Below are 26,460 nucleotides of genomic sequence, written 5' to 3' on the forward strand. Positions count from 1 at the left end.
TGCAGAACATCTTTATATGCACCTTAGATGCTGCAGGACATCAGTATAAACACCTCTGATTCTGCAGAACATCAGTATAGACACCTCAGATGCTGCAAGACTTCAGTATAGACACCTCAGATGCTGCAAGACTTCAATATAGACACCTCAGATGCTGCAAGACTTCAATATAGACACCTCAGATGTTGGCAGAACATCAGTATAGACACATCAGATGCTGCAGAACCTCATTATATACACCTCAGATGCTGCAGAACATCAGTATAAACACCTCAGATGCTGCAAGACTTCAGTATAGACACCTCAGATGCTGCAAGACTTCAATATAGACACCTCAGATGTTGGCAGAACATCAGTATAGACACCTCAGATGCTGCAGAACCTCATTATATACACCTCAGATGCTGCAGAACATCAGTATAAACACCTCAGATGCTGCAGAACATCATTATATACACCTCAGAAAGGTGCAGAACATCAGTATAGACACTTTAGATGCTGCAGAACATCAGTATAGACACCTCAGATGCTGCAGAACATCATTATATACACCTCAGATGCTGCAGAACATCATTATAGACACCTCAGAAGGGTGCAGAACATCAGTATAGACACCTCAGATGCTGCAGAACATCATTATATACACCTCAGAAAGGTGCAGAACATCAGTATAGACACCTCAGATGCTGCAGAAATTATTATAGATTCCTCAGATGCTGCGGAACATCTTTATAGACACCTCAGATGCTACAGAACATCAGTATAGACACTTCAGATGATGCAGAGCTTCAGTATAGTCACCTCAGATGTAGGAAAAACATCATTATAGATACCACAGATTCTGCAGAACATCAGTATAGACACTTCAGATGCCGCAGAGCATCATTATAGACACAGCAGATGCTGCAGAACATCAATATAGACACCTCAGATGCTGCAGAATATTGCAATACACATCTCAGATGCGGCAGAACGTATTTATACCTACTTTCGTGGCTGCAGAATGTCAGTATAAGCATATTGGAAGCAGCAGAATATCATTATACCCATCTCAGATGCTGCAGAACATCATTATACACGCTTCAGTGGCTACAGAATATTGGAATACACACCTCAGATGATGCAGAACACTATTATAAACTCCTCTATCACTGCATTATACACAGCTTCGCTGCTGCAGAGCCTCATAATATTTACTTCTGGTGTTTTTTTTGAATGGTCATGATTAGTGTTGAGTGATTACTTCTAAAATTCTCCTAATTTACAGTACAGATTAATATATCCTATATATAGTGTTTATGTAATGTTTGTATTTCCATATATAATGTTTCCGCTCCTATATTTTTTTAACCTTTTCACAACTTTCTACTTTCCTTCCACCAGGGATGAATAAATGCTATCCTGCCTCATCGCACAGACGGACTTCTGTCACTAACATTGGTTCCAGTCGTCATACGTATTTTTATTACAGACACATGAGCTAAACTTAGGTTTGTAGAAATAAGACACTGGAATTTTCTGTGCAATACATCTCGGTGCCTCCAGCCAGCAGACATTTTGATGTATGTGAAAAAACTGTCTCTTTTAACCCCTTCCCTGTCGATCAACTTATTCACTGGACGTCAATGTAATTTTATACCATGGTCTGCATAATATAAGAAGCATCATTAAAGAGAAACTGGGGAAGACACTATAGTTTCCCATAATAGTGATTCTTACAGAAGTTCCACATGACCTAGTTCCCAGGATGACAGGTGGATCATTTCTGAAATAGTGACAATATTCTGCATTTTAGGCTCAGAATTAGGTGCATTATGGCACTGCATATAGTAGTTTTTTATATTAAGCTTGGTACCAAAATATGATCCATAACTGTTGCACCCACAACGACTTGTCTCATTTTTAATGTTCTGAGTCAAATTTACCCTTTGGTAGGTCTATGGGTAAAACAAGATGTGGTGGTTCCCATAAAAAGAGTAGAGTAGACACTTGATGACAAGGATGGTTAAGTGAAAGATAACATTTATGTAGCTACCTACAATATAAGAATTATTACAGACCAGTAGCACAACAACAGCAATAATCTATCAAAAGTAGGGATGAGCGGACCCGTGGATGTTTGGGTCCGTCTGGTTCGGTAAAAACTTTAGAAAAAAGTTTGGTTCGGGTAGTGTAACGGTAGCCAAACTTAATCCTGAACCCCATTCAAGTGAATGGGGGGCCCGAGCAATAGGTGGTTCCCACACGGTCCTCTGTGTGACAGTGTGGAAAACAGCAGCTCTGACCGGTGGTAACCTTACTGAAGTCACCACCGGTGACAACCGCTGGGTATCACAGACTGCTGCGAGCTCACACGCTGTCACACGGAGAAAAGTGTGTGAACTAGCAGTGGTGACGTCAGTAAGGTTACCGCCGGTCAAATCCGCTGTTTCCCACACTGTCACACAGCGGCTCTGACCAGCGTTAAAGGTTTACCTTACTGACGTCACCACCAGTCACAGACACTGCAGGGTATCGCGGGAGGCTACGAGACCGGGCAGTGTCTGCTTCAGTTAGTGCCTATGAAGCTCTGTTGTCTGAAATCTTCTGTTCAGCTGCAAGCACGGAGTTTCTCATGCTCCTGCCTGCCGCTGACTGTGAGTAACCCTATGGAGTCTCGTTCTGAGAACATTCTGAGAATGGGTGGTTATCAAAAATAAGGGGTACCCCAAGCTGTTTTTTTCATTCATTTATCTATTACTGATAAATAAATCAACAATTGAAAAATCTAATATATAAATAAATGAGAAAAACAACGAGGGGTCCCCCTTATTTTTAATAATCAGCTAAGGCAAAGCAAACAGCTGAGGGCTGATATTAATAGGCTGGGAAGGTCCATGGATATTGGCCCCTTCCCGGTCTAATAAGACAGGCCCTCAGCCTCCTAATTCTGGCACCTAGCCTCAGCTCTTCCTGATTGCCCTGGTGCAGTGGCAATCGGGGTAATGAGATTGCGGGGTGGATGTCAGCTGTGTAATGTCCGCTGACATCAAGCCCAAGTGTTAGTAATGGAAAGGCTTCTATAAGACACCCCCATTACTAACCCAGTAAGTAAAAAGAGAAGAAAACACACCAAAACAAATCTTTATTTGAAAAAAACTCCCCAACAATTTCCCTCCTTCCCCCAGTCATTTAAGAAATAATAATAAAAGAAAAATAATAATTGACATGGTCCGCCGTAATCCATAATATGGAGGTCCCATGAAGATCCCAGTCTTCTTCATCCAGTCTATTGGGCTCTGTTCAGAGAACGCAGCTCCATAGACTGGAGCAGCAGCCACTGCTGGATCTTGCACTGCACTCCGCGAGACCCGACTGCTGTGAACTCAGGTGACATCAGTAAGGTTATCTCAGTTCACAGCTGACAGTTTTCATAAGGGCCGGTCACAATCGCTGGCTCACACGCTGTCCACTGTGTGGCAGCGTGGAAACCACGATAACCAGCGACTGTTAACGGCAGTGACTTCAGTTACGTTACCGCCGGTCAGATCCAATGTTTCCCTTGCTGTCATACAGAAGACAGCATGGGAGCCGTAGGCTGTTGGGGCCATCATTCACTTGAATGGCGTTCGGGTTCGGGATCAAGTTCGGGTCCCCCAACTGAACTTTTTTTTATAAAATTCAGCCAAACCCGATGGACCCGAACATCCACCAGTCTGCCCATTCCAACGCAACCTAATTTACTGACATCCATGGTTTGATTTCTTTGCCTGTGTGGATTGGATGGGTTGTTACCGACATCTGGTGAGAATATCATGTCAATAGCACCTTTAGAAATGTAATTACTTATAAAATTGTTGACGTGTTCAATACTTATTTCATCTGCTGCATGTATTGTAAATCACAGAGTTCAGTAATATATTTTATTGTACTTTTATAGCGCCAACATTTTCTGCAGCCTTGTACAGAGGTTGCCATCATATTCACAGTCTGCTTCACTTTAGAGATAAGCGAGCACAAATAAGCAAGTAGGGAGCTGCGCAGAAATAATTTACATCAAAAGCCACAAAAATGGGTGGAAAGAAAGGGGGTCAAAGTGGTGGGTGGTTCATGTAATGATATCTGCAGAATGTAACTGACGGGTGGTATTTTCAGTGTACGTATTGTCATGTGCGCTATAGCTGGCGATACAGCATGGGAAATTCCAATTACCTATAGGTAATTCATTACATAGAAGACCCTACAATGGCTTCTGTCAAGGAGCCCATTTAGTATAAAACAGAACCCTATAGCTGTAGAGTTAAGCTAAAAATATAGTAGGAAAATGTTACATTATTGTTATTTTCAAGTGGCGTTTAGCTACTTAGTGTTGATTAATCTCTTTTCCATTCATAATGAAGGCAGCAAAAAGAAGAATTTCTTCAATTACTACGAGAAATAACATGAGACAGAACTGCTCCAGCTTTCACAAAATGAAGCCATTTTTTACATACATTGCATTAAGCATTACAGTTCAGAGCTGCATTCACAATTCTACAGAAGAGCTGAAATCCCCCAGCATTGCTTGCTGAATCAATGTTTGCACATAGTTTACCTAGCTATTTACATAATACAGACTACTAATGAGGTGAAAACACTGCATTGTAGGGGCTGAACTAAGCTGTTTGGGATGTTTCTGATGACAGGATTGCTGACTGTCAGCAACAATCGGCGACTATGAATGCAGCAATGCACTATAATAAGATGTGTAATCCGGGACCAGGAGAATTTACAAGACTAGTATAGAAAAACTCAGTCTACATGGACCCCGTAATCTGTGTCCCATGTAGACTATTGTCCAGAAGGGAAAATACTATTTAAATGGATCACTCCACATAGACATCCCCTATTTAAAAATGAGAGGAAATGTAGAATTACATGCCAAGTATTACAATATGGTTCTCCATTTTGACTTACACAGGAGGGTCTTAAAAGGAATCTGTCAGTAGGATCAGCCCTGCTAAGCCTTCTATATGGACATGAAGGCCAAAGGTGTCACGACTCTGTTGTCGGGTATCCCAGGGCCAGGAGCTCCTTCCCTGTCCCTAATGCTAGGGGCGCCCTAGCTGGCCCTGTTCCCCGGATTACTGCTGAAGGTGAAGATGCTGGGGCCACGTACCTTGTCTGAGCTCCTCACTCTGCCCTCAGTCCATTCCCTTTCCCCACCCAGGGAAGAGGGAAGTAGTAGTGTAGGGCAGTACATCAACCAGACTGACAAGGTAATACAAACAGAGATAAAGGAAAATACAAATATATGCACACAAACAACAGAGGTTAACGCCAGGGAGTGGAGGGTGAGGAAAAACCAAAATAGGAGAAGATGGGGATTACACACAACCTAAACCAGACTATATAGAAGCGGGGAGTGGCTAACACTGAACAGCTGAGAGCCTTAATGCAGGTAAGCTTCCAGGAGCTCACAACTGAGCAGATTAACCCCTGCAATGCTGAAAGAAACCTGCACCATTTAATATGAAGGTGAAAGGCTTCTAGTGCGTGCAGGAGTGGGAGGAATCAGACACTGCGGTCTTCTGGCTTCTCTCTGTCGCGGTAAACCTGTGACAAAAGAAAGCTGAATAAAATGGTACCTTGATATCGGCGATCTGATGCATTATTCCCGAGAAATCCATGTTTTTCTTAATTTGTAAATGAGCTGTTAAGATCTATGGGCCGGACTTAGATCTCCCTGAGAATCTGCCCCTACACTGTGTTCCAAATTATTATGCAAATAATATTTTCTCAGATTTTCCCAAATTACCTATATGAATTGCAGTCATTGTAATTTTCCAGTCAAATAACTATTAGAGTACAATTGAAAGGTTTTTGTACAAACTGCCTATGATAACAGTATATTTTTTAAAAAATAAAAAACTCAAACTGCACTCAAAATGCATGTTCCAAATTATTATGCACAGCAGAGTTTTCAACCTTTTCATTTTAATAAAGAACAAAAAAATGGTCATTTTTGAAATGATAAGCATTAGCAGGTTATTACAAACTGAAATCAAACAGGTTTCAACTCAAAACTTTATTCTAGGTGATGTTACATTTGCACATAGGACCCCTTGTTCGAAAGGAGCTTCTGAACTCTCTCGTCCATTGAATTTGTCAGGTTTTGGATGGTTCTTCTTCAATTGTTTTGCATGAGGACAGAATACCCTCCCAGAGCTGTTGCTTAGATGTGAACTGCATGGGGGTCACAGCATAAGTTTGTCCCCTTTTATGCCCATATCAGCCAGAGATGCAGATGTGTTATGTGCAGCATGAGACGGGGCACATAGATTTATGTCCGGCCCATAGATCTTAACAACTCATTTACATAATGAGAAAAACGTGAATTTATCTGGAATAAAACATTGGATCACAGATATCAAGGTATCATTTTATTCAACTTACTATGAATTACATGCCCTTATAGATGGCTTAAGACTTAGGACGGTTGATCCTACTGACAAATTCCCTTTTAGCAGTGAACTCCACTTTATGATGTTCATATACTTTAATAGTATAATCCCTTTTGCACCTTTACACAAAAGGACTTAGCATCTGCGGCATGCAAGAACCACACTGACAGGCATAATATAATGCACTACAATACTGCAGTGTAGTATAAGAACAATCGGCTCAAAGAAGTGGTCCCAGTGGGACTAGAAATAAAAGTTATTCCATTTTTTAATAATATATAAAAAAGTATAAAATGAACAAAAAAATATGTTTCCCGTTAAAAATGTTTCATTCTGTAAAAACTCAGGTCATTAGTATTGCTGTGTTTGTAAAGTCCTGAACTATTACCTGATTTATGATGGTGAACTCCGTGAAACAAATAAAAAAAATAGCTTTTTTTGCCTCTCCCATGGAAAAAAAAAAATAGAAGAAACGATTAAAAAATTCTTTATACCCTGAAATAGAGCAAGTAAAAATTACAGCTCAGAGTCCTCACACAGCCCAAAATCACGACATGAAAGCAAAAGATTTTTTTACATAAAAAATTAAGTTACTTTTCATGTGCAAAAGTAAAACTTTAGTAAATCGAAGTTCAAGTAAAAAAAAAAAGCAGTCAAAATAAAACACTCAAAAAATGCTTAAAAGATTCTTGCTATTTATTTCTATTGTAAAATCACCTGGCTATTCATACATTCAGTATTTTGAGCGTTTTTGGTGGTTTGTTCAGATTTTGAAAAAAAAAAAGAAAGTGCATGTCATTTCATATAAGCAGCTCCTCATGGAATTCACTGCAAACTAGGCCGTAAAAGTATGTTCACACTGAGGGTTTTTTTGAAAAGTTTTCGAAGCAGAAGCTCTCCAAAGCTACGTGCACCACAGTTTTTTGCAAATCTCAAAAAGTTTCAAAAATGTTGAGTTTCCGCTCAGTTTCTGCTCTGAAAACTCAGGAAAAAGACACATACAACAACTCTCCAATCAATACTTGTAGTTTTTGAACTTCTCGTGGTATTTGGAGAGATTTGGCTCCAAAAGCTCAGCAAAAAAACTCAATGTGAAACCAGTGTTCTTCAGCATTATAAAGATGCCACAATATATTGAATTTGCAACACTTCTTGAGTAGAAAAGTACTTTGGAAATGAATGAGAAAATCTAACAAAATTCAAATTCACTATATTTTGAGTTTGGCTGGGAAAGTTTAATTTGCAGTGAATTTATTCGATGTAAATCCAATGAGTGCCGGAGTGTTTTTAAACCCCAGAGCCTAATAAACATTGGGTTAAAAAAGAAAAGAATACTCACCTCTCTCTGGTTTTCTCTTCTCGCATCTCTGGTGGCTTCAGCACTGACAAAGCCTTGTGACTAGGGACGAGCGGACCTGTGGAAGTTCGAGTTCTGGTACCCAACTGTAACTTATGTGCAAAGTTCGGTTTGGGTACCAGAACTGTACCTGAACTTGAACGAGTACCCGAAACCCATTGAAAGTAATGGAGACCTGAACTTTGGATCTGGAAAAGGATTCTCTCTCTCTCTTTCCCCGGAACTTTGCAACGGACTTCGTCAGTGTTTGGCGTTCAGCGTCAGACACTAACTGTCCGGTACAAACCTCGAACTTTTAAGTTCGGGTTCACTCACCTCCACTTGTGACATTATGATGTCCTCAGACAATGAATGTCATGACACCGCAAATTACTTACACTGGATTAGATCGCGCATGATATCAAGAAGTGTGCCTGCCCCACAACGTTGTGCACATGCCGAGGCCTAGTCAAAAAGGAAGGCGCCAAAGATGTAAGAAAAGACAACCAGATCTGAGGGAGCATGAGGATGATAAAGGGGCACACGTAATGTGCGCAGGGGTACAGGACGGCGTGGTTGCAGTTGTATTACTGTTCCGCTTGGTGCTTGGTGGTTATGGGTTTGGATTTTTCTCATAATGCATCTCTCTGGTGCATCATTGTTTGACTGTGCTTGTTACTATAGTATACCTGTGGTACATTTATTTTGGTGGTCTTACCTGCCCACCCATACTATTTTATATGCTGCATGTGTCGCTGCTGCTGTACTTGCCATTTACACCATGTTGACCTTCATTTTTAATGGAGTGCTTTTTTTTTTTTTAAATTAGGCTGTCTATTTAGAAGTGTTTTTCAGTAACGTATTTATGAAAAATTGACTCTGATTAATAATTGTATTTGTTTGAGGGCGTAGTATGCATACGTTACGGATGGTGCGACAGGATGCCTGAAGAGAAGACCGCCCCACAGGGACCAACAGGTGAGGGCCAGAAAGAGGTGAGCATTATAGCTTTTTTTTCTACAACTTCCAGCAATATGGTGGCCAGTCAGCTGACATTTTGCTGGATTCGCGTGAAACAAGCGGCAAAAAAAAATCGAATTATGGCAAATCCAATTTAAAAAAAAAAATAAAAAAAATTGAAGCATATTTTAGTCTAATTAAAATTATTTTCCCAGATGCTATAATTTGCTACTATGATGAAAGAATTATGGATAAAAAAAATGCAAATTCATGTATAAACTGCAATGCCATCTATTTAAAGGGAAGTTGCTGGTATATTTAGGCCACCTGAATCCCAGGCAGCATAACATAGAGACAGGCTCCATTATTACAAGCAGCTATGTTTTACTAGCCAGGAACAGGAAAAAGAGTCATGTGAGCAGCTCCTCTACGCCTTCTCTCCACCCAGCTCACTTTGATAGACAGTACATTAACAGGGATAAACCTGTCAATCAAGACAAATCATATAGAGAGCCATGACTCTTTGCAGCTTCCCAGCTTTTTTTTAGGCCGGGGTCACAATGGCGATTATTCTCTTGTGGGCTGATGATGCTAATGACAATGTCAGAGTTTGATCCGAGTCTCATCTTACTGTGCTCTGATTCTTTTGCATGAGAGAATCGTATCACAGGTGCAGGGAAGATGGGGAACTTAATTCCTCCATCTTCTCCATTCTCAGTGCGCGCGAGACATCCGAGTGCAGTCAGAATTTTCACACGCATCCATAGACTTGTATGGGTGTGCATGGTCCGATTATCGGATGCCCCCGCAGCATGCTGCCATTGTTTTCTCATGCCGAATCAGCATGGGGACTATCTGAGGGCTACCCGATAAAACATTGCATAGCAATTGTCGAAGTTACACGCTCGTGGGAGAGAGCCCTGAAACTACGTTTTCCCTGTAATGCTGCAAAAAGTCAGAGTAAAGCATAGGTGCTTGTAATCAGAGGCAGCCTGTGGTTGTCGGACATCATGAACCTCTGGACAGGCTCCCTTTAAAGTACAGATTAGGAGTCATAACTGACAGCCATACAGCAGGTAAAGGATTTAATCTCTGTGTAGGAGGGAAAAGACGGCAGGCGCAGGCAGTCATGGAAACGTTCTCTCTGCCTCTTAATCTGCGCTCAGTATATCTGATAGTAAGCTGAGCTGCTTTGCTATAAGAGAGCAGAAAACATTTTATCTTCTACATGGAGAAGGCAACGCTATGACAACTGAATCAAGCACATATACACAATATCTATCATTAGTCACTGACTAATTCTTTTACTTGCTAGTTTGACTGCACCTAGCACTCTATGACTCTACCAGTAACGGCTGCTAACAAACAAAATTAGTATAATGTAAAGAAATGTCAGCTGTCATCACTTTTATAATCGGGAAAAAAAAGGTGACAAATGTTTGAACTTTTTTTTTAGAGTCCATATAAAATTTTAACAAAAGCTATTTTCCAAATAATTGTGATTAATAAACTCCTCGCTCATTTGGCCTGCTAAAATAAAATCCTTCTGGTGTAAGTATGTTTATACCTGGTCTACCAGAGATCAGTCCTCCAGGAATTCCAATGTACATGTCCGATTTTGATTCAAGCGTCGGATCAAAATACACAATGCAAGTCTATGGGTCCGTGAAAAAGAAAAATCGGACCACAATCGGATGACATCCAAGTGCAGCCCAATTTTCATGGACTGTCAGAATGGATGGGGAGGACGGAGAAGCTTTTTTTTGTTTTGTTTCCACGTATGAGAAAAACTGATGACACTTGGACCACACTCAAAGTCTGATCAAAAAAATCACTATATAGCTTGGACATCGCAGCTATTTCTGGTTCTTTTTTTTTATGGTGAATATACAAAATATGTAAATAAGATTTTATATGCACAAACTCTGGTACTGAAATACATCCTGAAAATCTGCTGCATATCATACCTGTGCAAACAAGCCGTAGAAGTTTAATTTCCACCAGCATTTAGACACACGCTGCAGGGAGGAAGTGAACTTTATTCCCCCCATTAGCGCTTGACTTCCAGCCATAGGGGCGGCACCGGCACAGATTCAGTCACCGCACTGTTTATAAAGTGCAGTGACTGTAACCGTGCCCCCGGCACTGACTGACAGCCGGGTCTAATACTGAGCCTGCTGTCAGTCAGTGCACAGTGTCAGAACGCTATTAACCTGCAGATTAAGCCTATATCTGCAGGTTAATAGTGCTATTTTAAATGACAGGTTCCCTTTAAATGAAGCATATTTTCTTTACTTTTAGAAGTCTGACTTTTATAAACTTGTACATATTAGGGAGCTGCATTCCAAAGCCAGAGAAATTTTGCAAATAGCCATGGAAAAGTCAAATTCCTTGCATCTTAAGCAAAATGCAGGTGCGTCAACACATCAGCGTAGCCTCTATTGATAGAATAAACTTTGCCAGTCAGTACTCTGCTAATCTGGTTGGTGGGGAAAAGAATTATCTTTACCCAACAAGAATGTAACACTTTTCCATAAGGACCAAAAGTAAATCCTATAAATGGCCCCACTATACCATGGCCTCCTTGAGCAATGAGTTCAGAATATGAAAATATGATTATTTTGCTCCCCCATGGCATTGCCACTACATATAACTCTGCCTGGCAGTGGTCTTGTGGCCATGGCTGAAATGGGAATATTCTCCCTATTCTTGTAATCCATTGGGTTCTCAGTGAAAAGTTGATAATTTGCTTAGACTGGAATGTCCCTCTAAAGCAGACTATAGTGGGCCCCTGTGCAAGAACTTTTTTGCCCCCCCCCCCCTGCCCTTCATAGGGCAACAAAGTTATGTAAACATAACCCCCCCATGTGCATCTCTCACCCCCTCATGTGCTGCTCTCATCCCCCCCGTGCATCTCTCACCCCCCCATGTGCATCTCTCATCCCCCCCATGTACAGCTCTCATCCCCCCATGTGCAGCTCTCATCCCCCCCATGTGCAGCTCTCATCCCCCCCATGTGCAGCTCTCACCCCCCCATGCATCTCATCCCCCCCTTGCATCTCATCCCCCCCTGTGCATCTCATCCCCCCCGTGCATCTCTCATCCCCCCCATGTGCATCTCATCCCCCCCGTGCATCTCTCATTCCCCCGTGCATCTCTGATTCCCCCCACTCCTAGTTAATTTATTGTATTTAAAAAAAATAAAACTTGTTATACTTACCCCCATGCGATCCCTGCAGAATCCTGGTGCTCGTCCACGTCGCTGCCACCAGGTTCTCCTGACTTCCGGCCATGTGACGGCCATGCAGGATGTCACACACCCCTCCTCCCTTATAATGCCCCATGCAGGATGTCACACACACCCCCTCCCTTATAATGCCCCATGCAGGATGTCACACACACCCCCCTCCCTTATAATGCCCCATGCAGGATGTGGCGCCCCTGAGGGTTCAGTCGCCACAGAGGTACTGCACCTCACCCAGAGGTGTGGTATCTCCTTCTCTCAGGTAAGGAGGGAGTGCTGTCCGGAACCCCAACACCTGCATCCAACACTACATTGCTCCAGGCCGGCTGGAAGGGCAGGATGCAATGTGTTTTCCTGCTAAGCCCTGTCCCTGGCTGGAGTGGGGGGAACCAAAGGTAGGGGGAACCAGTAATGGGTGTGGGTGGAGGAAGCAGTTTAGTGGAGCACCATGGTAGGAGATATATAATGGGAAGCCATCTTAGAGTGGCAGTTCAGACAGTAGTGAAAGGACAGTTCAGAAGAACAGTCTGGGAGCAGAGTCTCAGTAGGAGCTCTGCTCTACAACTAGGGCCCAGTGTAAGAGGCCCTGGAGGGGAGCAGGGAGTAGGCTCCGTTCTAAGAAGGGATCCTAGGGGGTACGGCACGTGCAGGACGGCACCCGTACTCCCCGAATCTGTCAGAAGACAGAGGGATCGTAGGCCGCAAGAAGGGGACCGGCTCCTGGCCCAGTCGTGTACTTCAAGACCCGGATGGAAAAACCGGAGGCTTCTGGCTTATATAGTCAGTTGCCGAAGCCGCATTCTAATCCCCATGAGGGTCAAGCAGGTCTGTGAACTCCGACGGACAGGAGGGACTTCAGAGCACCCGAGCGAGATTGAGAGTGGGCAGCGCAGGGCTGGAGGGAGAAAGACCCAGCGTGAAGTCGGTCTAGCTAGGAACACAAGAAAGTGGAGTTCTGTCAGGTACTCCTAACCTGCCTGAGGAAGAACTGAACCCCTGCCTGGTGAACGCAGCGCGACGCGGGAGGCTGTAAGCTGACAGTGCACCCTGAGGAACTAAAGAACTGTGAGTAAAGACTCGGATGACTGCACCGCACCGCCTCTGTCCATTATTTCGTCGGCGCCATTTTCCCCCTGCACTACAACCCCCAGCGCAACCTTCACCTCCTTACACTGCCCTGGAGCAAGCTCTACCTGTGGAGAGCCACACCATCCCTGCTGCCGTAACACCAGCTCCAGAGGACTGCTCCGCAGCGGCGGCTCCCTTTAGCCGCATTCCACAGGTGGCGTCACGAACACTTACTATAAATCCCCTAATAATATCCCCTTTTTACACTGACTGCCCTGGGTCACGGACCGGGCCAGCCACCGTGATATTCCCCAGACCGGCATCCATAGACCCGGCTGCCGAGTACCCCACGGCCCTGAGGGCGCGTCACAGGATGTCACACAATCACCCCATATTATGCCCCATGCAGGATGTCACACACCCCCCCTCCCTTATAATGCCCCATGCAGGATGTCACACCCCCCTCCCTTATAATGCCCCATGCAGGATGTCACACACACCCCCCTCCCTTATAATGCCCCATGCAGGATGTCACACACCCCTCCTCCCTTATAATGCCCCATGCAGGATGTCACCCCGCCTTATAATGCCCCATGCAGGATGTCACACACACCCCCTACCTTATAATGCCCCATGCAGGATGTCACACACACCCCCTACCTTATAATGCCCCATGCAGGATGACACCCCCCCTTCCTTATAATGCCCCTTGCAGGATGTCACACACACCCCCTCCCTTATAATGCCCCATGCAGGATGTCACACACCCCCTCCCTTATAATGCCCCATGCAGGATGTCACACCCCCCCTCCCTTATAATGCCCCATGCAGGATGTCACCCCCTCCCCTTATAATGCCCCATGCAGGATGTCACACATACCCCCTCCCTTTTAATGCTCCATGCAGGATGTCACCCCCCCTCCCTTATAATGCCCCATGCAGGATGTCACCCCCCCTTATAATGCGCCATGCAGGATGTCACACCCCCCCTTATAATGCCCCATGCAGGATGTCACCCCCCTTATAATGCCCCATGCAGGATGTCATACAACCACCCCATATAATGCCCCATGCAGGATGTCACACACACCCCCCTCCCTTATAATGTCCCATGCAGGATGTCACACATCCCCCCTCCCTTATAATGCCCCACGCAGGATGTCACCCCCCCTCCCTTATAATGCCCCATGCAGGATGTCACCCCCCCCTCCCTTATAATACCCCATGCAGGATGTCACACACACCCCCCCTTATAATGCCCCATGCAGGATGTCACACATCCCACCTCCCTTATAATGCCCCATGCAGGATGTCACACACCCCCCTCCCTTATAATGCCCCATGCAGGATGTCACACACCCCCACCTCACCCCCCTCCCTTATACTGCCACAGGCCTCCATGCAATAAAAAAAAAAATCAAATACTCACCTCACGTCTCACCTGCTGCCGCTGCTCCGGACTCCAGCGTCGCCGGCCTCATCCCGCTCTGCGCTGTGACTGCTCAGGAGAGAGCGCGGTGTAAAGACGTCACCGCGCCCTCTGACCTGTGACGTCACAGTGCAGCAGCCGCGGAGGATGCAGGAGCTGCTGCGGAGGCACGGGGAGGTGTAAGTATTGTGCCGGCTGCCGGGGCGCTGAGCAAGCGGGGGGGAGCGGGCGCTGACACCGCTCTCCTCCGCTTACGGGTCCCATAGCGCGTGGGGTGCCCGACGGTGAGGGCCCCCCCGCCTGCTCAGGGCACTTGCATTTGCCTGGGTGCGCTGGGTGCTGACGCCGACCCTGCGGGGGCCCCATGAGGAGACGCACAAGAGGGGGGCCCCAACGGGGCTCCGAGGGGGCCCCGACCGGCCGGGCCCCATACTGGAGTCAGGACAGTCATGTCCTGATGGCGGCCCTGCTGGAGGGGCCCTCTCTCCCTTGGGGCCCCCCGTTCAATGAACGGGCTGCACGGGCGGTAGGTCCGCCCCTGCTCTAAAGCATACATGTCAAACACTGGCCCGGGGACAAATCTGGCCCACAGGGTGGTTTTATTTACCTCGCAACACCAGAACAACCACCCCTATGTGGGGCCCATTATACTGTATGGAGGGCTATGTGGGGCCCATTATTCTGTATAGATGACCATGTGGGGCCCATTATTTTGTATGGAGGACTTTGTGGGACCCATTATATTGCATGGAGGACTTTGTGGGGCCCATTATGCTGTATAGAGGACTATGTGGGGCCCATTATTCTGTATGGAGGACTTTGTGGGACCCATTATACTGCATGGAGGACTTAGTGGGGCCCATTATGCTGTATGGAGGACTATGTGGGGCCCATTATGCTGTATGGAGGACTATGTGGGGCCCATTATTCTGTATACTGGTTGGCCCGCGACTTTGTCCAACTTTTCCATTTTGGCCCTCTGTGTATTTGAGTTTGACATCCCTGCTCTAAAGGCATATTTCCATAATTCTAAATTATCCTGGGATAGCGGATATCTTACTGATCACTGGGGGTCCAACTGCTGGGACCCTCAGTAATCTCGACAATTGGGAACTGGAACCACATAAATACTGTCATTAATGAAGCAGAAGAGCACAAGTGCAGTTCGTTCCAATTCTGGGAATAACCCTTTAAAGATAAGGATATGTTCACACGAAGCGTTTTTGCGGTATTTTTTTTCTGCAGCCAAACTGCTCTCTTGGCAGTAAAAACCCTGCATTCTAAATGCAGGTTTTTGCTGCGTTTTTTCTTTTGCGTTTTCTCATTGCTTTCTATGCGTGAAAAAATGCTGAAAGAATTGACATGCTGCAGATTTAAAAAACGCTGCAGTTCTCAAATTCACTCAGAGAAAAAAGCAACAAACGTGTGCAGGAGATTTCAGCTTTTGCTGGTACTGTAAAACGTAGCTTCTCATTTGCATCTAAAAAAAAATACTGCAAAAACGCTGCGTGTGAACAGAGCCATAGAGTATAATAAAGTATCCAACCAGTTAGATGGTAGAAAATGAGTTAAGCCCAGACTTGTCACATGTCAAGACAAGGAAGGAAAATTTTCCCTTAAAATCATTTTATAAGGATGTTTTTGTAATTTGACATTAACGATGTATGTAGTCCGGTGTCTGAACAACAAACGACAACAGAATTGCAAAAATAATTTAATAGCCTGACTGTAATTTTTACTGGATCCACAAATAGTTTTCTCTCCTTCGTGCCTTACAAGACCACTTGTAGCCTCACATACTTACACCACGCTGGGCAGAGATACTTTGGGCCATTTGGCTCTGTGTGTCTATAACGCCAATTGCTGGAGCCCTTCCCCTCGGCAGCTGCTGCATGCGAGAGACTAGGACTGTAGTGTAGACAACTGGTTTTATGGATTTCTTTCTGGTCTCAGTTGGCAGCTTTTAAACAGTCCACATGTCTGTAACACGCTCTCGTAAGAAGCAACTGCAAGGCTTTACAGCCAGTACCTGGTACTTGGAGTATGGAAACATTACTATCTCTCTTCTTGGAAGACAGAAATTAACTGTTTAGGATAATAGTTCACTAAAATGTTTACGCAGACGCTAATGCACAAGTAATAATTGCCAATATTTGCAGATTACATATTAAATGGTTCACATACGCAAATGCACAAATGGAAAAAAATAAAAAACACAGGAGGTTCAGAGTCCTGCAAGACATCTCAGTATATTTACTACCATCTCATATACCAGACTTCAACAAAAGCCTAAGGGAATAAAGAAACAGCCTCTTAATAAATTCCCTGCATTTTGGGTTATCCGTTCGCAACCAACTGGAAATCTACGTCAGCTATGGGCAGCCAAAGATTTCCACTATTTCTAGTGTAAAATATAGTAAATCTGCGGGACAACCAATGGCCAGTGCTCCTCTTCCTCCTGCTAAAGTTTGCAAACTTTTAGTGTGGGCCAAAATTTCTGGGGTTTTTTTCTGCCAGAAAACTACCACAAATCATTTGATAACTTCCGCCGAATATGCATTAACAGTAGAGATGAGCGAACCCGAACTGTAAAGTTTGGGGTTCATACCGGCGGGAGAGAGGGGGAGATTGAGAGGGAGAGAGAGAGAGTTCAGATTTGGGTACAGTACTGGTGCCCGAACCAAACTTTGGATTAAGTTCGGTGGAGTATGAGAACTCAAACTTTCATGGGTCCGTTCATCACTAATTAGCAGCCATGGTAATCTCAAAAGGTAAACAGAGATTCAGTGAGATTAAGATTCACTGAAAAATTCCCTTCCCCCAGAAAAACAAAATCTACTATTTTTTTTGCGACAAATAGGGATTTTTTTTACAGTTTTATTGAAATAGCAGATGCTTTTTTTAACAAAAAATATTTTTTTTATGTTTCTCTTCAATTTTGCAATGCTTGCTGTCATATATGACATGCACCAGTTCGAACCACTGCATTTGGGACAGAGGAGGGGGGAGGCCATTGGGTCAAGTGCTCCGAGTGCTGGATGACAACGTTTAACAAGTCACCTTGCCTAGGCCAGGGTATTAAGATACAGGGTGAGGTCAATGAACTAAAACTTTACTCCATGTAAAGGGGTATAAGGGGTAATGTTTCTCCTTGTGGAGAATGACATGCCAGTGTAAGGAGACTAATAGGCCATACAATGCTGCTCTGAGAAATTAAATATGCATATTGTCTCTTCAGAGAGGAAGAGGACTTGAACTCTAGTGCCACCTACTGGACGTAGCAATCCTAAATGTCAATATCAACCCTTTAAAAGTCCTGCCACATGACTTAGGATAAAAGCCAAACCAGGTACCCGATTTGCAGACACATTTTTCTTGGTGTTTGCCCCTCCTCAGTGCAAAGCAAGAGGTCTGATTTGGCTATATCAGAGGCATCTAACTGGGGTCTAAGAGGTAACCCTAGACTTCTAGTCCTCTTCCTCTCTGAAAAGGCAATTTGCATATTTAATTTCCCAGAGGAGCATTGCATGGCCTCTAAGTCTCCTTACACTGGTATTTCACTATTCACAAGGACAGGTGTTACCTCTTACACCCCAGTCAGAGGTCTATCATACAGCCAAATCAGATCTCTTGCTTTGCACTGAGGAGGAGAAACACCCTAAACACATGTCTGCGAATAGAGTATCTGGTTTGGCTTTTATGTAAGTCATGTGATAAGGCTCGTTAAAGGGTCTAGATTGACTTTTAGGATTGCTACTTCCAATAGGTGGCACTAGAGTTCTAGACCTTTTCCTCTTGGAAGTAATCTCTCTGACTCTGATTGCTGGAATAGCGGTAGTAGAGCTAGGAAAGGTGGAGTTTTATTATGCCTCCTCTAAGCTCCGCCGGGAATTAATTGGTTAAACCGTTGGGGACATATCCTTGCAATATTTTGCAGATTTTAAAGATTCTCCTATGGTCTATCTGACACATATTTTAAGCAGATATTATATGCATTTCCCCAATTTTTACTAACTGGGGACGTTTGCTTGTAATTTGTACAGTACAGATTTTGTGTAGATGTCTGGTCTAATTATTTTCCATATCATAAGCAGCATTATATTTATATAAATATTAGGAAATGTTAGAACTGACATCCTGACACTAGGGGACATCAAACTACATTTTATGGGTTTTATTTTATTCTGAAAGCAGATAGTAATTTAGGAAAAAACTGAAAATAACTCATATCTATATTGTGAAATGCATTTGGAAAATGCAGACAAAGCACCAATTTTTCTAACATCCTGATCGTGGGGATAACTAGAGTATTGGAAATCTTAAAAGAACCATTAACACATTCATTTTTTATTGCAGAAAATCTATGTGGAATCTCTGTGAAATGATGTCTCACAGTATGAGAAGGCAAGAGACAGGAGAGGAGCGCGCCTAAATCGCTGAAAGATTGATGAAGTTTGTGGCTCAAGCATTATGTTGCCAGTTTTCCGGGAGGATCAACTTACTATTGGGTATTTGCCAAAGTTGAGGCTTGGCTTTCCTTTACCCAGGGCAAAGATTCAGATCATTGCCTTAGCCTTGTGTCAAGATGGAGTGACTGGTTGGCCTGACCCCTGGCGCAGAGCTCATGAAGAACCTGCCCTGCCAGCCTCCTAGCAGCAGTGCCCTGCGTATTTTCTATTTTATTTGTAATATTTCATTTTTTGTAAATGCCCATGCTGAATGTATTTTTTTTTTTACCATTTATTGCACCATTTTTTATTACCTAAGCCAAAATATAGAAAACCTTTTCGCTTCAAGTATGATATATTTACGATGGTATTTCTATATGAAATTCACAAAAAAAGTTGCACATTCTAGAGAAGTCATCGCTGCCTTAGAAAAGGCGCAGAACAAATTTATGTATGTTGCAACCATTTCTAACCATTCCTAAAAAGTTGTAATTAGCGCAAAATTCGACAGTAACAGGAAACATTTGACCCAATGGTCTTTCGCTCTTCTCTAACATTGGGAAGTGTAGCGACAAACATGTAGAAAAAAAGTTGCAATATACGTAAAAAAAAATGTTTGCATTGTCTTTATGTATTTGATACCTTGGTAAACATTAGGAAGAGTATTAATAGTCTTAAAATATTGTGCTGGGGCAATTTGCTCTAAATGTATCATTAGGGTATAACATTTGATAAATATGGATTGTCAGATTTGATGTGAGTACATTAAAAGATTTGGCATGAATAAGGAAACTGTTGATAAATGAAGGCCAAAGATAAGTTTTTCACGAGAGCAGGGTGGAGTGCGAAGAGGTACAAAGTGGCGTGTGCCTCCATGTGCGCTTCGACACAAATCTTACTCCAGTCCCAGCTGGATTTAGATTTGTGGTGTAGGAAACGCTGCCGCTCGTCATGAGTTTGGACTCTGGTCCAGCAGCCATGTCGGTAGTATGTGGCCACTGGACCAGACCCCTACGGACTGCCTCCTACCTGCCGGAATCCCCAGTGCCTCTTCTCATTCATACGTCCAATGTCATCGTTCTAGAATGATGCTCACAAGACGTTTCACTGGGCCAACTTATCAAAAGAGGCTTCAGGGATTCTGGCAGATAGGAGAAGGTTCTCAAGGCTCTAGTCCAGCAGCCTCGTAAACATACAGTACATATATATGGACCCTTTGCAATCCAAAAACTTATCAAAATGCACCCCTTCATGTGTCAGTGACAAAAGTTGCTTGTTGCTTTGGAGCTGGAAGTGGCCCCTTTAGCTCTTGGGCCCCTGTGCAGCTGCCCAGGTTGTCTGCCCCTGCCTTAGGAATCCATTGGGTCAATTCCGACTTCAATTACCCTCCGTTGTGTCACTAACAGATGAGAAAAAAAAAATATCTGACAACCTCACGAATGGAAATGAGACCTAAAAAGTAAATTTGATTGTTTAACTAGATCTACCCATAGCTAAGAGAAGCAGCCACACACTGATATTTTCAGCAGTAACTGTGAAGGGACGTGATTTACCATCCTTATATCTGAACTACTGTCAGCTCTAATGTTTCTGGGGAGAAGCTTTTCAGATTAATAAGCAGTTTTCTCCTCTATCTCCATAATAAAAAGGAAAATCATCTTATACTGCTGCCAAAAATACAATATCCAGCATGAAGTGAAGCTCCTGTCCGCATAGGAGGAGAGATAAGAGCTGTGCATTCACGATGTTTTCCGGCCTGAACAGAAAATCCAGGCTGAACAGAAAAGTTTGCAGTCACTCTATGTAACTGGAAACTGTCGATTGGTTACATGTGTGATGTACACACTGTCAAGATTCCCCTCTAACTCTAGAATGAGTGGATGTCCATGTATGATAATTGTATACTTGTGGTCACATGCTGACTAGGTTATTTAAAAGAGCACATGATGGTAACTATGCAAATCGCATACTCTCCGTCACATAACTGCTCATCTGCGCTGGTGATGGAGGGGAATCCTGACAATGTGCATATTGCACACTGTTATGATTCGGTAGTCTGTAGTCACATGGCATGACTGCAGACTTTTCTGTTCAGTCCGGAAAACCGAAAATGTCAAAATCTTAGCAACTAACAAGGATCTGCCTACTGAAATATGTCATACCCTTACACTGAATGCACAAATCTGAAGGGGGCATGTCTTTTAATAACAGAGGGCTCAGATCCTGTTAACTCTTTGTGTCCTGGAAAGAGCTAGGACTGAAGGGGCGACGCTGCAGATCCCTGCACAATTGGTGTCTGGGAGCTCTATGGTGCAGAGAAGAAGGATTGCAGCTATAAGGGGCTGTTCACACTGCAATATTGTTACACGCCACTAGGTTTAGATAGGGCGAGACGGGTTTCATGAATTTTTTTGAATCCTGGGGGAACCGTTACTCAGGGCGACCATAGGCTGCGACTTCTCACGATAGATTCAATTGCTGACCAGACACATCTGACAAGAGTCTTTTTCAACAGTTTAACAGTGAAATTTAATCTGAAGCATGACCAGTGCAATTCAGGGATATTACAGCAGCAATCTTCATTACAGTACAGTCTGAGTTTCTTGAGCAACCGGTTCCGGCTCTAGTAACAACACAGTAGTTTCTTCACAAGGCACAGTATTACAGTCTCTCCAGTAGCATAATTCAGCATAGATTAGATCTCTATGCACACTTCTATGCATACACAACCACAGGCTTTTCCTTCACAATAGTACACTGCATTCTTTATCCTGCATGGAGGAGGGTTTGTGAGGGAGATGATCCCTGTGACACAATTCCTTCCAGTCCTTATCTTCCTGCCCGATAATACTCAGCACTGTTAGTTCAGGGAGTTTATCTGACCTGTGTTTAGTTTCTCTCCTGATCTGAATCCTGTTCAGTTGCCTTCTGTCAGATCCAGATAACACACCACCTTTCTCTTCGGCTTCAGCCAGACTACAATAACAAGTTCCCCAAAATCCCCCTGGGGCTCTGCTAAAACACTCCCTGTCTCCTGTGACTGTGATAACCCCTCTAGTTGCTGGATGCTTCTGAAGCACAACACTTCCTGTCTCCTGTGCTTGTGTTATTTGTAACAGTTGCTGGATGTTTTGGAAGCAACAGCACTACTTCTGCATGTCACAATATCCCTCACATTCAGTATTCGTTTGGAATGATTTCATCTTATTGTACGAAAAACTTAATTTAGATTTGCACCCAGCCATTCAGTTCAATGAGGCAAACGGAGTTCAAAATATGAAACTTTGGGCTCTCATTTCACTTGCTTTCCAACTGTGTCAAATAGAGTCCAGAATTTCATATTTTGCACTCTGACTCATCAAACTCAATGGCCGTTTTGAGGCATGTCTGTACTGTTAAAAAAAAAAAAAGCTCACCCATATGAAGATTCAAAGCACAGAGTCCTGAGGTGCCGCAGAAGACACAATTGAGGAGGAGGAAAGGGTTCCAGCATCAGAATCTTCAGTTAAAATCACATTTTATTAGATAAATATTGACAATCGCAACTTCTGTATATCTAGCAAATGCATTTCAGACAGCTGTCTTTAATCACTGCATAAGCATTTTCTAGCTATACCTATACAGGGACTGTGTAGCACCCTGAGGACTCGGCTGCTACAGGGGTATTACACCTCAAGCCAGAGGTGTGGTATTCCACTCCCGGGTAAGGATGGAGTGTGGAACTGAGCTAGTAGGCTGCATGCACTACATACATCCCATTTCCGGGGGACAGATCAACGGTACTCCCACCAGTTTATGTGCAGGTACGACTGCGTCTGTCCCTGGCTGGAGTGGGAGGGGGGTGGAACATCCCAGTAGTGTAGGGGCAGATAGGGGGAGTAGTCTGGGTAAAGATAGGAGCTCATTGGGTGCTGGTCACCTGAGCTCACACATAGAGGGAGTATATAAGGTGGGCACCATCTTAGGACAGAGTCAGTCAGTCAGTCAGTCAGTCAGTCAGTGAGTCAGCAGTAACTCCAGGAGAGGAGAAGGAAGAGGGACCCAGAGGCGCAGGACGAGAGGGGACCCCAAGATCCCAGAATAAGGACAAAAGGGTGAAGGGTCGGCAAAAAGGGTACCGGATCCCAAGCTGGCGGAGGCCAAAGCAAACCTTAGCCAGGAACCGGAGGTCGTGGGCAAGATTTGCCACGACCCTCACCAAATCCACCAGAATGGCACACCGAGCATAGGGTCAGGGAAGCCAGAGAAGGTTCAACCACCAAGAGACCCGAGGGAGCCGGACATAGGTGGATCCCTGGTGAGAACGGCCAGAGAGAGAGAGAAGAAGGGAGCTCAGGACCATACTCAGGAATTGCCCGGGAGTTGACCGAGTCCCGCACCTGGTGGACGCAGCACGGCTTGGGTGGTCACTGCTGTACAGAGTGACCCGAGCAACACCAGTGAGTAAAAACCCTGAAACTGCATTTCATGCCTCTGAGTCTCCTTGCTGCACCTTCACAACCACCATCCTCCACGTCTGACCCCCTGAGGCTATACCCCTCCCGTTGGGGGTTATACTACCACAGCTGCACACACACCACCAGCCTCAGCGGACCATCCTGCAGCGGCGGCCTTTTGACCGCAAATCAACGGGTGGCGTAGTCGACACTAAGAACATCTGCAAGGACTGCCGCACACTGAGTTTGACACCCTGGGCACGGACCGGGTCACAGCCACTCGGAGACTACAACCCCCATCTGATCCGGCTCCGGGTATCCCTAACAACATGGCCCAGGGGGCGCGTCAACTGCAATTTTTAATATTTAACTAATAAAATGTGGTTTTAACTGAAGATCCTGATCCTGGAATCCTTTTCTTCTTCTCCCTTATCTGCAGACTGGCCCATAGGGGAACAGGTAAATTCACCGGTGGGCCCCTGTGCTGGATTGGCCATTTACCACTTTATATAAGCAGAAGTTCACTATGTATGGAGGAGACACAACCTGTCTCCTCCATACATCTGTGTCCTAGTCTCCCGATACTTACCTGCATGCAACCTCCGATCCTCACAAGATTTCCTTCTTTACTCCCCTCTTATCCCCTCTTCCCACAATCGCATACAAGATTTCTCCCATGTATCCCCCCTACTCTGGAACTCTCTACCCCAACATATCAGACTCTCGCCTACAGTGGAAACCTTCAAAGGAATCTGAAGATCCACCTCTTCCGACAAGCCTACAGCCTGCAGTAACCACTGATCCACCAGCTCTACCCTCACCTACTGTATCCTCACCCATCCCTTGTAGATTGTGAGCCCTCGTGGGCAGGGTCCTTGTATTGTTCAAGATTATTGTAATTGTTCTTGTATGTATACCCTCTTTTTCACATGTAAAGCGCCATGGAATAAATGGCGCTATAATAATAAATAATAATATATACAGACAAATCCAGCATCTTATCATTCATTTAATTTTTGCATGTAGCTGAACAATGGGCCCCCAGAGTCAATGTTATTGGTGGGCAGGCCCTTGGCATCCCAGTCCAACACTGCTTGTCTGTATTATGTTTCCAGGCATAAGCCCCCAACTAAGTCCGGAATTGTAAGGAAAACGCAGTGTGAACAGCCCCTAAGGCATCAATGAGGCTCCTGCATTCAGTTGATTGTGAGGGTCCAAGCAGTCAGCCCCCCACCAAACACAAAGTGAAAGCATATAGGATCTCAAATAAGACGCTGTATGGCCTAACTAGTGTCTGTATTTTACTGACAGGTTATAATGTATTAGAATAAATAGTTATTACACTACAATATAATTTTCAAGTAAAAGCATTTTATACAGATGGAAAGAAAAATATTAATAAAAGTATACTAATGTGACAGTAATACAAACACTGAAGATTTAACACATTTTTTTTTCACCAATAGATTTTTTTTTCAGTACAAGTTCTAAATAAAAACAATCTATAAAATATAATGATGAGCCATACAATAAAGTTAATATATTATTTATACCATAGAGTGAACAGTGTAACATACGTTTTTTTGACTTTGCTCCGCAGAAAATACAATTTTGAAAATGCAAAAAAAAATAATTAGCAAATATTAATTGGGGTAAGTGTGTGGGGTGGGAGGGACAAACAGATGAGGGTGGGCTTAAGTTGAAACTTTTCCCTAGATTAAAGGGATTGAAACCAAGATATCATCTATCCTCAATCATGAGAAAGGGTAACTTTATCTCTGTGAAAATGGAGCTGTAGTGGGCATGTTCGACGGCCGCTCCATTCATTTCTGATGGGGCTGCTGAGCACTACTCTTGTTTTTTTCCGCCAGCCCCGTAGGGGATAAAAGTTCCATATTAAGGATAAAAATTCCCCAATCTCCGACCAGTGGAACACTCATTGATCAGCATGCATACTGCGGATAGCCGGCCATGCAGTGGGCATGTTCGACCGCCGCTCCATTCATTTCCTATGGGGCTGCTGAGCATTACGCTTGTTTGTTTCCAGTAGCCCCATAGAGGATAAAAGTTCCTTATTGGGGATAAAAAGTCCCCAATCTCCGAGCAGTGGAACACTCACCGATCAGCATATATCCTGCGGATAGGTGGGCATGCTCCACCACAGCTCCATTAATTTCCTATGGGGCTTCCAAGCACTACTCTCTGCTTTTACCGGCAGCCCCATAGGGGATAAAAGTTCTTTATTATGGAAAAAAAAAATTCATCAATCTCCAAGCAGTGGGACACTCACAGATCAGCATATATCCTGCAGATAGGTGATAATGGGGCAATGAGGACCCAGTGTTAATGTCTGGTGATCACCGATGATCGTTCTTTAAATCCATGTGGCAGTCACAAGAATGTACAACTTGTCATCAGCGTAGGATCAGCAAAAAAAAACTGGTAGGTAATACGAGAGCGGCAGGGCAGAGTAATGTAGGTCTGAACAGGTAATTATTATTATTTTTTATTTCTTCAGCTTTCCTGCATATGCTATTTTTTCAGATTCCAGACATCCCCTACCATAGGTTTAGTCTTTAAAAATGGAAGCGGGTTGTTCACTACTACACAACATTTTGTCTTTAAATCTCAAGAAAAGAAAAATAACTTAAAAAATAGTTAATGCGAGGAGTTTTCAGAGTGACATTACTGACTTAAAGGAAACCTTAGTTTTAGCCCCTCTAAGCTCTGCACAGATGACATATGTGCCATTTATTCTGCTTAACAATTATAAGGAAAATATTGCATGCGTGATTGCTCACTCAAATCTCCACCACCTTGCAAAAGATTTCAATCATCCATGAAACCTAATTGTGCTTACTAACTGTACCGTACAGTTACAAATCTAGAGCTCCCACTACTGGCAAAACATACCAACTACAAGATATCTTTTTTTTTTTTTTTTACTTTTAATTTTTATTGAAATACATTTTTTAATTTTTACAAGAAAATAAAAAAATAATTAGCCATTTTAAATTTTTCACTATCATTTATAGGTTATCTTATACTATGGTAATACTTTAACATTCGGTTAAACATTTTCAAGTATATAAAGAGTAAAAGCTTACAAACAAACAA

The 26,460-nt window shown here is 43.7% G+C and overlaps 1 long non-coding RNA gene across 2 annotated transcripts; it reads left to right on the forward strand.

Moving 5' to 3' along the window:
- Nucleotides 1-1,383: 1,383 nt before the first annotated feature.
- Nucleotides 1,384-19,575, forward strand: LOC141152874 (uncharacterized). 2 transcript variants are annotated; one of them, XR_012247180.1, is made up of 3 exons: nt 1,384-1,490; nt 8,671-8,736; nt 18,816-19,575. It is a non-coding gene; the product is annotated as an uncharacterized lncRNA (long non-coding RNA). The 2 variants fall into 2 exon arrangements; XR_012247179.1 differs by having other exon boundaries at nt 1,390-1,490; nt 8,664-8,736.
- Nucleotides 19,576-26,460: the final 6,885 nt, after the last annotated feature.

Source organism: Phyllobates terribilis, unplaced genomic scaffold, assembly GCF_046119375.1.
Source record: "Phyllobates terribilis strain yellow unplaced genomic scaffold, ASM4611937v1 Scaffold_7__3_contigs__length_470593459, whole genome shotgun sequence".
In the NCBI taxonomy this organism is placed as follows: Eukaryota; Metazoa; Chordata; class Amphibia; order Anura; family Dendrobatidae; genus Phyllobates; species Phyllobates terribilis.